Genomic DNA, 17,042 nt, shown 5'->3' with positions numbered 1-17,042 from the left:
CCACACAAGTTTTATGGTAGACATATTCATATTGGTATCTAATAAATGATTAATTCTTAGATTTTATCAAACGTTAATTTATAAATTGTTTCTGTCTTTATGTTTGTTTCAGATTATGCAAGATGTAATTATTCAGTCAGCAAGACACTTGCTGCAGTTACTGACATCATCCAACTGAACTGCTGCTGTGATGAATCAGAATACAAGGTTTACTTTAGCAAGACTTATGAGTTAATGCTACATTTAACTAAATTGTTATATATTTTGTGTCCAATATTGTCTCCATATGATTTTGTTTTTTGCAACATCTTGCAGAGAACAGAGTCAAGGTACCAGCTTGGTCAACCCTAAAAGACCATCTGTTCATCAAGAAATGACCAGGTGAAAAAGTCATAAACTAAACACTCTGCATGAATTTAGGATGCAACTTTATATCTTACCTGCTCTACACTCAGGGCTTGAATTACAACAACAGTCAATCACATAAAAAAAAAAATACTTTTGGTAGTTCTGTGTCTCTCTCTCTCCTCCAAACCCAGATGGCTGCTGGTACTGAACCGGGTTCTGCTGGAGGTTTCTTCTTGTTAAAGGGGAGTTTTTCCTCTGCACTGTCACTTCATGCTGCTCAGTGTGAGGGATTGTTGAGGTTGAGTCCATATGTCCTGCGAACAACTGCTGGGCAATGACACCATGCAATCTTCTGGGATTCCTTGGATAGAAAACCTGTGAGCTGCACTTGTCCTTGGTCTTCACAGCTCACCTTTTTACTGTTTATTGAATCAAAATGCTCCAGTGACATGGATTCTACATTGTAACTGATGTGATGTTCTATAAAGTGGTTTTAATAAAAAAAGGCAAAAATTAGTTTGTTTCTTTATTCAATTTTTGAACAGTGATACTCATTCAGTAAATGCAAATTATTTACATGGCAGTGCACTATAGGCATAAATCTAGACCCCTAGATAAAACATGATGGCATTATAGCAGTGACAACTCCTCCACAGTAGCAGGTGGGATTTTTCTTTTTTGAGGACGGCTCCTTTTACCTGTCACTACAGATGGTCTGTTTGTTCTGATCAAGAGCCTTTTTTTGGGCAGCTGAAGAGGATAAGTCTATCTTATGGCCAACCTCTGGCTGTATCTTGGTCATATTACCCAGCAAAACCCAGTATGCAGGTTCATCTGTAACAGTCCTTGTGCCACAGATCACTGTTGCTTCTACATTAAACAGAAGAGCAGTGACATGGGTGCAGGTCTCCGTGACTCCGGCCTTACAGCTGCAGTGGGCGGCTTCAACCTTCCCTGTGATGCTCACAGTGACCCATGGCTGCAATGCTGGTTCATTCAGTCTTTGAGAGTGCAGGACCTGAAACACACACAAAGTTCTTGTCTTTAAATGAACTATGAGCCAAGGCTGACATAAATGTTTTATCTACTTAATCATTAATGTAACAGTGTTTAGAAAGTTAGCACATACATGTAATTTTTCATTTCTTTATGTGTCCATCTATAGAACGCTGCATGTTATAGTGTAAATCTGCCTGTTCTCTGTCAGAAACCTGCCTGCAGAAAATGAACCTAAAGGATGTAATGCAAGGATGTCATCACTTTCAAGATGGAGAAAGCATAAAGTGACAATTATGAATCACTTAATATGATAAGGAGATTCTGCAGGTCATTAATCAATGTATAAAATTAAATAAAATTATTTTTAGTGACACAAGATACAAATATGGAAGGAAGATGTATAATCGCTCAGTTTGGGGAAATTGTGGGTAGCCTGCAAGGGCCTCAACTTCTCCATACCCACAATGTGCAACAAATGGGCACAGCTGATCTTCAACAGTGGAACATCGGCCAGTTACTTCCAACTTTAACGCAGCTTGTAGTCTTGGAGAGCAGCACACCAAAACTGCATGCACAACTTCTGCTAACAGTGGAAACAGATTAAGAAATCCATGCAAACAGATTCATAAACCGAAAGAATATTATTTTACAGGATTAATGATCATATCAGCCGCTGGCTGATCACAAACCCTGAGGGTGTATACGAGAAGCAGAAGAAGCAGAGGGGATATCCAGTTTAAGTTTAGATAGTATTTGTAAAGATATTGACCATATCCTTTTCTGAAAGTGTGGATATAATGGATGGGGTAAGGTACTGACATGCTACAACTTTATAGTTGTTAAGTTCTGGCTACAAGTATACATACCCATCTTGTACATTTTTTTATTTTATTATTATTATTATTATTATTATTATTATTATTATTATTATTATCATCATCATCATCCTCCTACCCAATTATCTGTTTCTTTTAATCAGAGTATGCTGTTTTAATGACTTTACAATATCATTTACATTGTGTTCCTTACATTTTCCCCAATTGTATGTTATATTAATCCTATATTTCCGTTTTAATATTTCTAATGTTTGCCTTGTTTTCTTCACTGTCTGGTCTGCCTCTGTCTCACCTGTATGGATGCATTTACACCTAAATGTCCCCAACAAAGGATGTTTTAATTCACCACTATTCCAGTGAAACACGAGTCTCCCACCTTCCTGCTACCGGTCTGGAGTTTTTGTTCACCAAAGCACACACCAACTTCATACTGACGGACAGATCACTGCCCTTTTGCCGCCTTGTCTGACCGTGTTTTGTGGCTTTGGTTCACTTCGCCTCACTCTTCCCCATTCTTGTCATTAAATCAGGCCGTTCTGCAACCATGGCAGCCATTCACTCTATGGCTTTATTCATGGTGTATTTTACCCCTTCACCAAAGGCCGTTTTCGTTTACAACATTATATTTGCAGTGTTCGTCTATCTATCAATATCTGCGGAGTATTTTTTAACGAGTATCCTATTTTCTAAAGCACAGCATGTAAAGGGTAGCTCGGTTAGCAGGATGCTAGCATGTAGCGCTTAGTGAGACATGCCTCAGACGAGTTGAGCAAAGACCCCGTCTGTGTACTTTATACGTGAGCAACGGATTTAAATAAAATTAACGTTTCAAAAGACAAACTTGAAGATAAAAAACAATATACTTACCGGAGAATCGCCAGGGTTTGCCGCTTCCATCTTGCTGCTCCTAAATTCAAAACTGCCTCTGCAGTCAGGCAGGGGAGGCGTGGAAATTGTCTTTGAGTTAGTCAAACGTTTTCCTTAGTTCGAGTAGATGATAAAATAAAAATAAATGGGATTTTAAGTAGGACTAGGCGTTCTGTAATGATCTCTATTTAGGAGAAAAACTTAATCACTCACCTCTAAACAGCTCTCTTTTAGGAGACACACTGCTGGCTAACGGTGTCATGTGATCAAACAGCGTAATTTAATTGGCCGAGAGCCACTCGACTCGATCTGGTGCTGATTGCTCTGGCTTGGGTCATTAAAGTTCATCACTTTTGCAGTTGAATTTTTGCAGGTGAATTTTTTTCAGGTGAATTTTTGGCAGGTGAATTTTTTGCAGGTGAATTTTTTTCAGGTGAATTTTTGCAGGTGAATTTTTTGCAGGTGAATTTTTGCAGGTGAATATTTTTGCAGGGAAATTTGGAGGATAAAAATTCAGTGTCATAAATTCAATGTCTAAAAATACTTGAATTCTGATGATACTATATTTCTTCCATAGGAGAGGGTTTTCAAGAAACACTGTTAAATGTTCAGTTTCTATGCCATATGTTAAAACAAGATCTAGAGTGTGATTAAAGTGGTGGGTGGGTTCTTTTACATTTTGAGAGAAGCCAGTTTGATTTTCCGAGTTTTACAGCTGGGGTGGATGAGGCTAAGCATCAGGCTTTCAAATGAATTAAAAGTCTGTCTGAGTCTTTGGTTGATTAATCCGATTGTTAAGTGATGACGTGACGAATCCTACTTCCGGGCCTAAAGTAGTCTGCGTTTAATATGGCTTTTGTGTTGTTAACATGTTTAATGTTTTGTATTTTCTTCTATTTAATCTCAAAAAGCTCCTAAAATAGTGAGTGATCACTGTTGACCTCCCTCGGCTTTTATTACCACTAATCATTTATTTAAGCTCAGTTTTTAAAACCTTAGGATGTAACTACAGCCCAGCCCATGCAGCAGTATATGAATGACTAACCTCGTATTGTGGATGGATTATCTCAGTTGTTCTCCTGGCTGAAGTTTGGTCCTTTTACAGCATCCTGCCATGCGATTACATTTGTTCCTGACCACCGAGAACACTCACGTTAACTTTTATCGAGTGGAAAAAAGTTAGCTTGTTTATATTATGCTAACATAGCTGTGTCGCTAGCGGTCACGTAGCACATCATTATATACCAGCTAGCCAAACTTCAGTAACCCTACAAACGTCACTGCTGTTTAGTTTCCTGTCTTCATTTACGCTGGAAGTGATAACAGAGCTGTACGTTTGAATCTGTTTCCAAAACCCCGCAGTCAGGACATGCTATATTGTATTTAGATAGAAGCTAGCGAGCTAACTCCCTGCTAACTTCTAACTCCGTTAAATGTCATAAATTCCGTTTTCATGGATGCCTGGATGTTAAACTCAATTGTTACACCTGGTAGAGCAGAACGCTGATCATTTTATTAAAGATGAAAGACTTTAGACAGTTTTTCAACTCTTTTTTTTTTTTCTGTTTGGGAGCTGACACAGTCTCTATGGAGATGGGTTTTTGGGGGGTAGCAGGAGGAGAGAAGCTGCAGAGAGGCGTGTAAGACTGCAACTCTGCTTCCTGGTCCCAACTCTGGATAGTCATATTATGGGGGGTTTAATAAATTTGTCCATATTTCTAGAAATGAGAGCTGGTCCATCCAAAGTGGGATGGATGCCGTCTCTCCTAACAAGACCAGGTTTCCTCCAGAAGGTTTGCCAATTATCTATGAAGAACACATCGTTTCTGGGACACCACTCAGACAGCCAGCAATTTAAGGAGAACATGCGGCTAAACATGTCACTCCTGGTCTGATTGGGGAGGGGACCAGAGAAAACTACAGAGTCCGACATTGTTTTGGCAAAGTTGCACACCGATTCAATATTGATTTTAGTGACCTCCGATTGGCGTAACCGGGTGTCATTACTGCCGACGTGAATTATGATTTTACTGAATTTACGTTTACCCTTAGCCAGCAGTTTTAAATTTCCTTCAATGTCACCTGCTCTGGCCCCTGGAAGACAATTGACTATGGTTGCCGGTGTCTCTAGCTTCACATGTCTGAGAACAGAATCACCAATTACCAGAGTTTGACCCCCGGCGGGTGTGTCGGTTAGACACATGAACAGGTTGGTGGTGTACCTGGGGCTTCTGTTTAGGACTATGCTTCCTCCTCACCGTCACCCAGCCGCCCTCTTTCCCCAGCTGCTTGGGGTCTGCCGGGGAACAGCTAGTGGGGCCTACGCTATCTTCGGCTGCACCAGCTACAGGGGCCTGGCTAGCTACGGGTGAATGAAGGGTGCGAAGCCGAGTCTACAATTCAGTAATCCTGGCTTCCAGAGCTGCAAATATGCTACATTTGTTAGAGATATCATTACTGCTAAAGGAAGCCGAGGAGTAACTAAACATCTGACCAGTGGCGTGTCTAGAAAATTTTTGTTGGGGGGGCCAGGTAGGGGCACAGATTTGGAGAAGGGTGGCAGATGTAATTGGCAGATAATGTTTAAAAAAAAATTCTACCAACCATTAACCATAATTCAATAATCCTATAAACCTAATAACCGAATGAGCTTTTAACTCTTATTAGAATGAGATTTTAACCACTACGGTGCAAAGTTTTTAGATACTGCGTTGATAAAGTACAAGAGATACAATCAGTGCTTTGTCAGTGTTTACTCAGCATTCAAGGACAGCAATATTTGCATAGTATTTTTACTGACATGTAGTGCACATATGTTTTGGGCAAAAACATTTTTGAATATTAAAATACGAACATTTGTAACAAACAATTGACAAATTAGCCAATGCCAATGTAAAATTTTATCTGCCTATTTAAAAAAAGAAGATAATCTTCTCACAAACTGGTGTTTGATTTTGAAACAGGAAAAAAGTGGGGAAACAACTGAAAAGACTAACATTTGAATAAAACCTGAAAGCAAGTAAATACTTGCTATGCTGCCTTATGGTAAACTTTGGTAATATTGATAAAGAACAACACTGGCTGACGATGAAATACAGTCAGCTGGCATGGTGACACTGCCAGTATTAACCTGCAGGGCTGGACCGGGACAGAAAATCGGGCATTTTGACTACAGACCGACCCACCAGGTATTAAAACCATAAAGCCTTTGAATGAAAACAAATGCTGTTGTGACAGTGATGTACACTGTCTTGTTGGTATATGTATGATTTCTATACATTTTACATCAGATAAAAACTTTGGTTGTAAGATTTAGATAATTATTTAATAAAAACTAGGTATTTTAAATGAGAATAAGAAAGAAAAGTATTTCTTTGTGCCCCACCTCTCCCTGTTAATTCCCTACCTGGCCCCCTGGCATAACTTTGCTAGACCCGCCCCTGCACAGTTACCAGCTGTCAGCTACGTAAAAAAGGATCCTGGTGTTATTTGTCTCTCAGAAACAGTTCATAACTTCAACTCATTCATGTCACCTAAACCTGTTTCTCCATCACCTGTTCAGCTCTGATGATCCAGTAAGGGCATCTCCTGGTTTCATCTTCATGTTTCCCTCTCACCACATATCCAAACCGACATCATGACCAGCAGCTTTACAGCTGTGGCTCCAGCAAACATCAGCTGATACTGGAAATTAATATTAAATAAATTCTAACAACAGCTGATCAAGCTGAAACGTGCTGCTGTTGTTTAGCGCGACATCTGCTGGTTTCCTCTTTCTGGCACAAAGTGGGCGATAAATAAACAAGAGAGAAAAGCTGATCATTGATCAGTTTCATGATTGAAGTAGCAACAGAAGAGGGAGGGGGAGAGAATGAGAGGAGAAGAGGCAGCTGTGCAGCGTAAAGACAGAATAACTCCAGCTTTGTGTCTTTTTTCCATTCTAGCTAAAGTCCGGGACAAACTGCGTCTCTTCTCAGCTCAATACGAAACGTGTAATATTTTCTCTGAATGAGGGACCATTCCATTTTTAAGGAGCCGTTGGCAACTCTACTAACTAACCTTATGAATAAAATAAAGTTCACTATCAGTAACATCATAGCAACTGAACAGCTGTACAGAAACTCCGTCATGCTAGCTCGGGCAGTATGAGTTATTGCAACTGACGGTAAAAAGTCAGCACAACAAAAATAAACTCCACCTAAACTTAGTTTATATCTGACCCAGATAGACTGCAGCTCATAACTTCTTACCTGAAGTTCAGTTCACCTGACACTCGGACCGGCGGCTGCCTCGGGTCTCTCCTCCTGCCTCCCCTTCCCTCATCCACCTGTTGCCTCTGTGGAAGCCCCGCCATAGCCAACACCAAACAACTGAGTTATTTTTACACATGGACCTGCATCTGGCCAATCCACCACCTCTCATTGTTCATGCCCTTACAAAATAAAAAAAAATAAAAAAGTCACCGGGCATATGCCCGGTATGCCCGATGGCCAGTCCAGCTATGTTAACCTGCAACCAAATCTGCAGCTCCATACAGCAATGTTACGACTTAGATTATATCTTATAACTCATAACTCTTATGTTAGCTGCCCTCAGTAGCATACTGTCTGAAATATTCCACAGCTGCAATAATTCTTTAAGTGTTATTTTTTCCTTGGTATTCTAATTTCACCGAAGTTTACTAAACTCAACAAACTTAATATTACTTACCGGGACATTTATTCTGTCCTCATTTTCTTTCACCGAAAAATTGTTTCCTGCGGTGCCATCTTTCGTGCTTGGCTCTCCTACCTTTGCTAACGTGATGCACATAGCGCAGAAGCCGATGCTGCATTCACTTACACTCGGATATCTGAGCTTCACCGTGAAAACATAATCGGACATTTGATATTTGATTGAATTGTATTGTTTTGCCTTTGGGGTGGCACCTGGGGTGGCCAGTCTGGTTGGGGGGGTGGCCTGTGCCCCCCTAGGCCACCCCGCTGGACACGCCATTGCATCTGACACAATGAGCAAGAAAGTGCAGGAGGGACAGGTGAAGTAGCCATGGTGCTAACGAGTCGGCTACGAGCTAAGCTAAGCTAGCAAAACAGTACAGAGACAGTGAGTGAATACTTTGGCTATAAATTAGGTAGTGAGTACTCAGAAAGTGTGCTTCGGATGAAGCACGTGAAGATTATACTATGAAAAAAGAATGTATTTAAAAGTTTTTAATTAAATTGCTAAGCAGATAAGCTACTCAGAAACACCACTGTGTTTGAGCAGGAACAGGAAGTGATACTCTACCACAGAGAGAGTGAACACCAAGTGACCTTCACATAAAAAAATATTTTGGCATGCGACTAAAGAAATCCTAGGTCACACCGGTGCAACCAGCCGTTCGAGCGCCAGTGCAACCGTAGAGCCCTACATGGGAAGCAAGAAATATTCCCATTGCTTAACTGATCTTGAGCCAGGAAGGGATCTATTAGTAACCAGTATGAACAAGTGAATAACTGCTGCAGATAAAAGCTTTGTGTATGCAGCTACACATGTGATTATTGTATAAAGGTTTGACATGGAGACTTGTGTGTGTTGTTAAGTTTGCACCAGTCCAAACTCGAGGAACAGAAACCTGGTTGCCTCTAGGTTAGAATGCAAGTTCGAACAAGTGTACAAGTCTAAGAACCATTACTGGTTCACATAAATGTTGAAGGACGAATAAATCCCCCAGTAAGAAAACACAAGTCTCTTTTCTCTCAGTTATATTGTTTATAATATTACATCTTGGCTGCGTACGACTCTGGATACTGTAGCTCCTGTGAAAACTAAGGCCTCAAATCAGAAGTACCTGACTCCGTGGTATAATTCTCAAACACGTACACTAATGCAGATGACTCGTAATCTGGAGAGGAAATGGCGTGTCACAAATTTAGAGGATCATCATTTAGCCTGGAGAAATAGTTTGCTGCTTTATAAGAAAGCACTCCGCAAAGCCAGAACATCTTACTATTCATCACCAGTGTTGGGACTAACGCGTTATTAAGTAACGCGTTACAGTAACTACGTTATTATTGCGGTAATGAGCACAGTAACTAGTTATTATGCCAAAATCAGGAACGCGTTACTCGTTACTGGGATTTAGATAGGGTCGTTACTCGTTACTTCGTTTGGTGGCATCGCGTAGTTTCCACAGATTCAGTAACATTAGCAAGTGGTGGAGGCCAGCAGGTGGATGAAGGAAAGGGGACGCAGAAGGAAAAGAGACCCGAGGTGGCCGCCGGTCCAAGTGTGAACTGAACTTCAGGTAAGAAGTTATGACCTGCAGTCTCTCTGGGTCAGATATAAACCAAGTGTAGGTGGAGTTTATTTTCGTTATTCTGACCTTTTCCGTACTGCGTGCTAGCTAGCATGACGGAGTTTCTATACAGCTGGGTGGTGCTATGAAGTTAATGATGTTGAACTTTATTTTGTTCATAAGTTATTAGAGTTGCCAACCGTCCCGTCTGGTATTCAGAGAAAATATTACGCGTTTCTTATTGAGGTGAAAAGGAACAGTTTGTCCCGTAATTCAGCTGCAATGAAAAAGGCACAAAGCTGGAGTTACTCTGTGTTTACGCTGCACAGCTGCCTCTCCTCTCATTCTCTCCCCCTCCCTCTCCCATTTCTACTTCAATCATGAAACTGATCAATGATCAGCTGATCAGCTCTCTTGTTTGTTTATCGCCCACTTTGCGCCGAAAGAGGAAACCAGCGGATGTCGCGCTAAACAACAGCAGCACGTTTAAGCTTGATCAGCTGTTGTTAGAATTTATTTAATATTAATTTCTAGTATCAGCTGATGTTTGCTGGAGCCACAGCTGTAAAGCTGCTGGTCATGATATGGTTTGGTTATCTGGTGAGAGGGAAACATGAAGATGAAACCAGGAGACGTCCTTACTGGATCATCAGAGCTGTGATGGAGAAACAGGTTTACCTTTTAGGTGACATGGATGAGTTGAAGTTATGAACTGTTTCTGAGAGACAAATAACACCAGGATCCTTTTTTAGGTAGCTGACAGCTGGTAACTGTGCAGGGGCGGGTCTAGCAAAGTGTTGCCAGGGGGCAGGTAGGGCATTAACAGGGAAAGGGGGGCACAAAGAAATACTTTTCTTTCTTATTCTCATTTAAAATGTCTCGCTTTTAAAAAATAATTATCTGAATCTTACAACAAACGATTGATAGATTGATGCATATATACCATCAGAACAGTGTACATCACTGTCACAACAGTGTTTATTTTCATTCAAAGGCTTTATGATTTTTCCTATAATGGTGGGCCAGTCTCTAGTCAAAATGCCCGGGCCAGTTTTCTGTCCCAGTCCAGCCCTGTATGCAGCTCAGCTGCAGTCTGGTGTTTCCTACATCTTCCTATTCAGAAGGCAGAATTTCCGAGTTCTGAGTACAATCGAAAGCACCACAACTGCAGTTTTTGTGTTGGATGTAAAAGGCGCACATGACGCTGTGACGTAGGCTAGAATCATGGCAGCAGTCAATGACGGTCCAGGCGTGGGATTTCTCTCGTGGAAATATGCACATTATCTTTTTCTTTCTATTGGTAGGTGGCACAGTGCACTGTGGCAAGTAAGCAAGCTAGAAGACTGCAAAGTTATGGGAGCAACACATTAACAAGAGAATTCTGAGTAAAACCAAAGTTACTTTCCCAAGTAACTCGTTACTTTGAAAGTAACGAGTAACTTGAAGTAACTGAGTTACTTTTGAGAGAAGTAACTAGTAATGTAACTAAGTTACTATTTTAAAGTAACTTACCCAACACTATTCATCACTGATTGAAGTAAATAAGAACAACCCCAGGTTTCTCTTCAGCTCTGTAGCCAGGCTGACAAACAGTCAGAGCTCTGTTGAGCCAACCATCCCTTTAACGTTAACTAGTAATGACTTCATGAACTTTTTGACAAATAAAATTTTTATCCTTAGAGAAAAAAATGACCAATAATCATCCCACAGATGTAATATTATCTACAGCTACTCTTAGTACCACTGATGTTAAGTTAGACTCTTTTTCTCCAATTGATCTTTCTGAGTTAACTTCAATAATTACTTCCTCCAAACCATCAATGTGTCTTTTAGACCCCATTCCTACAAAACTGCTCAAAGAAGTCCTGCCATTAATTAATGCTTCGATCTTAAATATGATCAACCTATCTCTAATAATCAGCAGTGAAATCTGTGCGAATGTTTTTGTGTTTCTTTTGACTCATCGTGAAGCAGCCGTTCACACTGAATGAATCGTTACGCAGGACGAATTTGCTGCATTTATTTTTTCACATCAAGTTCAATGGTACGATGTTTTGGATGTGTATGAACATCTGACCAATCACATTGTTGTGTAGTGCTGACACAGTCAAAACGCTGTTGTTGTGTCACAGAATGGCTCACATTCTCTGACTCCTCGACTGTGGTCCCATCCTGCTAACAAGAGCTCAAACCGCCCACTGACATCCTGCAATATCAGTCGCTCTCCCTGCACCGTTTGCCCTTCTTGTCATACGAAGCACGTGAATGACTCAGTGATATGACACAGCCCTGCCACGGAGGGCGAGACACCAGCAGCTGCTGATATGTAAGGAAATATGGATACTTACGGATGTGGGTGGCAGGTGGCAGAGCAGGTCAGCCACTAATCAGAAGGTCGGTGGTTCGATCCCAGGCTGCCTCCTGGCTGCATGCCAGATATCCTTGGCATCTTGGGCAAGATACTAACCCCATGTTTGCCTACTGGTGGTGGTCAGAGGGCCCGGTGGCACCAGTGTCCGGCAGCCTCGCCTCTGTCAGTGCGCCCCAGGGTGGCTGTGGCTACACTGTAGCTGCCATCACCAGTGTGTGTGTGTGAATGGGTGGATGACTGAATGTAGTGTGAAGAGTGCTATACAAATACAGGCCATTTACTTCCTTTCATGTGACATATTACTGATGTAGATACACAGGCTATAAGCAGCTGCTTAGAAAGCCAAAGATGCAACATCCCTCGGAAAAAACATGTTTCAGTTTTATTATGTGGCAATATCATGCAGCTCATTAACAGTTATTCCATAATGGAATTAAACTTTTTACTTGAATATTCGATACAGTCCCATAGTCACAAAGTGAAGAAGGTTTGTTGAAATTCTTGCACATTTATTAAAAATCATATTTAAAAATGACGTGTAGCTGAGGCTTCACACCTTTGACTGCAGTTGCAGCTTTAAGTCTTTTCGAGGATGATGCTACGAGCTTGGCACGCATATCTTTGAGCAGTCTCTCCCATTTATCTTTGCAGAACCTCTCAGCCTCCGTCAGGGTGGGTGAAGAGCATCAGTGCACAGTTATTGTCAGGTCTCTCAGGGATGTTCAGTTAGCTTCAAGTCTGGGCTCTGGACATAAACAGAGACATGCCTTTTCTTTCTCCTGCCCGTCCGTGTCATACTATACTACATATATACTATATACATGTCATAGTTTTACTTTTTTATGTTCATAACTTTGTAACAAGTTGAAGCATTTTGTCACAATGGAGTGTTGTGTATAGAAGGCTTTTTGTATGATTACAGGAGGTTAATATAGCTGCAGTTGTACACAGACGCAACCTGCTCTGCTCGGGCCCCACACAGCTCACATAAACTGCTGACAGCAGCTCAGCGTGGCCTGAAACAATAAATATCTGTAATCCCCGCATGTTCCAGTGGCCCTGTGTAGCCAAACACACTGTGTCCTGTGCTGTGTGCTTTATTTCAGAGCTGAAGCTAAAAAATAAGAAAGGGAACTACAACTAACTGAATGTCAGTGTAAGTTAACACACACACACAAACTGCTGACCTAAGAAGTCTAATCAGGTTATAGTCAGTGAGCAAGTCAGAGATGTACCAGGGGGCCAGATCACTGAGATGCTCTACTGGTTCCCAGTTCAACACGCCTTTAAAGTCCTTCTGTTAGTTCATAAAGGGATTTTAATACTGGCTTAATGTGGTTACATCTCTGGGTGTGCTTACTATGCTCCTTTCTGTCATCGTTGTATTTTTACTCAGTTGTATATAGTATTTGTATTTGTATTCTATTTTTATCTTATTGTATATTTATTTTATTTTATTCTACTGTAGTATTTTATTTTATTCTATTCTGTACAGTTGTGTACTGTATTTATTCTTATTGTATTCTAATTTTTGCCTCATAACTTTTGCACTGTCCACTTCCTGCTGTGACAAAACAAATTTCCCACGTGTGGGACTAATAAAGGTTATCTTATCTTATCTTACTCTTTAAAAGGTGCTTGAATTCTCTGAGAGGGCTTGTCGTGCACAGCATGAAAACTCTAAGACCAGGCAGCAAAGGAAGTTTGACCTACTTGTTGTGCATTGAAACACTCATTGAGTGTCCTCAGTGAGCAGAAAGGATAAGGATGCCACACCGAGGATGTGGACAAGTGGGTGAAAAATGCATCTGGCAGACAGCTCAGCCAAGCAGAGAAAAACATCCTCGCCAAAGGGCTGAACGTTGCTGTGACGCAGAGACAAACGTGGGCCTGTCTCAGCAATGCAAAGCCCCCAGCATCCAACATCAGCATGGAGGAGAGGAAGGCACTCACATCAATTAATAATGACAACAACATCATCATCCTTCCAGCAGACAAGGGTAGATGCACAGTTTAAACCAGAAAGACTGTCATGAGAACATTTTGTCACTGCGCAGTGAGAAAAATACTTACAAGCTCCTGAAACGAGACCCAGGAAGTGTTTACATGAAGAGGCTGATAGACTGTCTTACACAGTCGACTTTAATGACCAGACCCCATAACACTAGTTATACCCAGGGGAAGCTACACTAAGGTTGGGCGATTGGACGAATATATCGACTATTGGCTGAAGGACCAGCCTGCCTGGAGCGCTGAGAGGTTCACACGCTTCCCATAAAGCCGGCTGAGGTGCTGTGTCACAGTGGAGGAAGTGGAGTGGGTAGGGGTGAGCAGCCGTCACTCGCAATGAATCGTTTTCTCCTGCCTTTGAATAGGACAAGCAGCTGGGACTGTGTCGTGGTTCTTTTCTCCGTGTGTGGGCGTCAGAGCTCAGCTTTGTTGTGTTGATTATTTTGGCCTCGGCTCACCCTGAAGTGTTGACACTTGTGTTGTGTTGCTTCCTCCTCACTAGTCTGTGAATAAGCGACATGCAGTGATTGTTTCCTGTGGCTGCTTGGGTTTGGGGGGAGCAGAGGCCTCATCTATGCTGTGGCCATTCTGTGCATGGACAAGCCGCTGCCTTCAGTGGAGTTTAAGTATCTTGGGGTCTTGTTAGCACCTGCAGTGATGCAGATGTTCTACCAGCCTACTGAAGAACGTGCAGAGGGAACCTGTAAATTTACTTGCTGTGTTCCTACCATCACGTATGGCCAATGGGTAGTGGGTGGCTTGCTCATAGGAGGCCATATGGTTGTTGGGGTTTTTGTAGGGTCTACCTTACAGTATAAATCACCTTGAGGTGACTGTTGTTGTTGCTGGGTCTCCCTTAGAGGTAGGTTGAAGAACTTCAGGAGGAGCTCAGAGTAGAGCTGCTCCTCATTAAAGAAGCCAGTTAAGGTGGTTCATCTCCTGGTGCCTCTGAGCTGAGGTGTTCTGAGCATGAGAGATGATGTCTCGCCGCTGGTTTGGGAACGCCTTGGTTCCCAGGTGCAGGAGGTGGCCTAGGATGTGTGGACTGCTGCCGCTGCGACCTCTGGCCTCTGTTTATTTTAATATGGCACTTCCAACAATATAACAGTAGTGGAGAACAACAGAGAAGTTAAATCCAGAAGAAAAACTATGTTTTTCATCTAATTCAAACTTCGGGTCCATGTGTGCACAGACTATTTAATATATGAGTGAAGTGCCCGATGAAGAAACTGAACTGGCAGACCACACAGAGCAGCACTGAATTATGGGTATCCTGGAAGACAGTCAGAGACCTGCCATAGTGTCATAGCTGCGTGTGCTCCAGATTACAGTGATACTGTGGGTTTGTCCTGTAGTCTGTAACAATGTGGCACTTTAGATCCACTGAAATGAGGCTGTTTCTAATCTTTGGCCATATGGTGCCTGGACGAAGAGTGGGCTGTGGGGGTGGGTGAAGCATGTAGGTCAGCCTGGAACACAGAACCAACTAATCCCTGTTGCCAAACTATAGATGGACAGAAAGAATGCTTCAACCAACAGTCTGAATAATACTGAGCTCAGCTCGACTCCATTAATGAGCACATTTCAGACTTCTCCTCTGAACCCCACTGTGGGTATCTCACTGGAGACTCAAATGAAGAGTAATATCAGCTGTTCTGTAAATGTTCTCAGCAGTTTAATTAGAAAGTAGCTTATTGATCCATCCAAGTCTTAGTGTAACCGCCTGTAGCTTAGAAAAGAACTGTCAAATTCAAAGAATGATCCCAGACTTGATTTCAGTTCAGTTTTCTTTCTATGGCACCAGTTCACAACAACAGTCACTTCAAGCTGCTTCTAGCTTACTCTGAATATCCTCATGCTGTATCTATTGTGAGGTATGGAGTGTTTCTGCCTGGGGCCGTGTGAGATGACGATCAAATTATACTTTTTCGTGGTGTCACAAAATAAACTGCTTACAGCAATGTTTTCATGGTTTGGATGGTCGACACGTGGATGCAGGCACAGAGGATCCCAGCATGACCAGTGAAGACGAGGCAGAACCAGTTAGCTCCAAACAGAAGGACCGGTCCAAACGCATCCAGGACCTTACTCCTAAACGAGGGGCTGCCTCTGTAGCATGGACATGGTTTGGTTATGAAACGTCTGACACAGACCTGAACCTGCACAAAGTGGCCCCACCCCCACTCAAACATGACAAACCTCTACCACCTACGCAAGAGTCACGTGACAGAGCGTGGAGAGAGTTTACAGACGAGAGGCAAAACGAGCCGTCAGGTGCTCCAAATAAACCTCAAACATTAGAACAGGCTTTTCCCCGCAGCACGCCGTGTAAGAAATACAAAGAAAATGGCGGCCGTTACAGTGTCATGCATTGACTCCCAGCTGAAACATTCACACAGGTCGAGCTGCTGAGATTCACAGAACTGACAGAAGATGCACTATTTAGTGATCTATGTGGTTATCGGGAGGAGAAATATCATATATCAGGATATGAGACTGTGGTCGTATCACAGCACCCACAGTCATAGAACTGTGACGATGCACAAACCTCTAGAAATTAAAAATATTCCACAGTAGATATTTGTTGTAGGTTAGCTAAGAAATGAAAGAGGAATAAACTGAACAGAAATCTGTAGGAAAATACTGCAACGACAGAAGTGCAGCTTTGTGTAACCCAGCAGGGTGGCTCGGGAGGCAGAGGAGGTCATCTGCAATCAGGAAGGCTGGTGGTTTGATCCCTGGGTACGCCACAGGTACTAAGCCCAAGCTGCTCCTGATGCAGCCATCATAGTGTGAGAGTGTGTGCTAGCTGTACAAAGTGCTGTGAGAGAGTAGAAAAGTGTTATATAAGAACCAGACCAGGTACCAAAGAGTCTTCAGCTGTGTGACACTCACACTGGTAGAGCTCCCAGCTGATGGAGAGTAGAACTGAAGCGTCTGGGAGAGACATAGTTTTAACTTTATAAGCAGCTCTTATCATTTATGTACCAGTGACATTACTGTCATGGCTCTTTCTCATTCATTAGATGGGATGGGCCTGCTAAGCTGATATATAGATGCCCATTGGCATTACCAAGATGGCTGACCGATGCCTCTAAGGATTAATGAAACATACAGTGCAGTGAGAACAACGTGCGACTTTCCCAAGTACACAACGAGTAACCGCTGTCATCAGCACACACCTCCACGCCCACAGAGATGTTTCTGTGAGCTGAATGTTCCCACAGCTCTGAGTGTGCTTCATGCAGAGCTGAGGCTCCTTCTATGAGGTCATCATCACCAGCTGCTTCCTTTATCACGTCTAATGATCACTGACATGTGTGCAACAGGCCTG

General features: G+C 42.2%; 1 protein-coding gene across 1 annotated transcript in view; it reads left to right on the top strand.

The window, feature by feature from the left end:
- pdzd2 (PDZ domain containing 2) overlaps positions 1 to 17,042 on the top strand; it is a 101,176-nt gene that overhangs the window by 13,588 nt on the left and 70,546 nt on the right. The gene's annotated exons all lie outside the window — the stretch shown is intronic.

Source organism: Diplotaxodon limnothrissa, linkage group LG12, assembly GCF_057381915.1.
Source record: "Diplotaxodon limnothrissa isolate DT_005_m linkage group LG12, D_limnothrissa_male_GT1.1, whole genome shotgun sequence".
In the NCBI taxonomy this organism is placed as follows: Eukaryota; Metazoa; Chordata; class Actinopteri; order Cichliformes; family Cichlidae; genus Diplotaxodon; species Diplotaxodon limnothrissa.
This window is presented reverse-complemented; position numbering and strand designations above follow the sequence as displayed.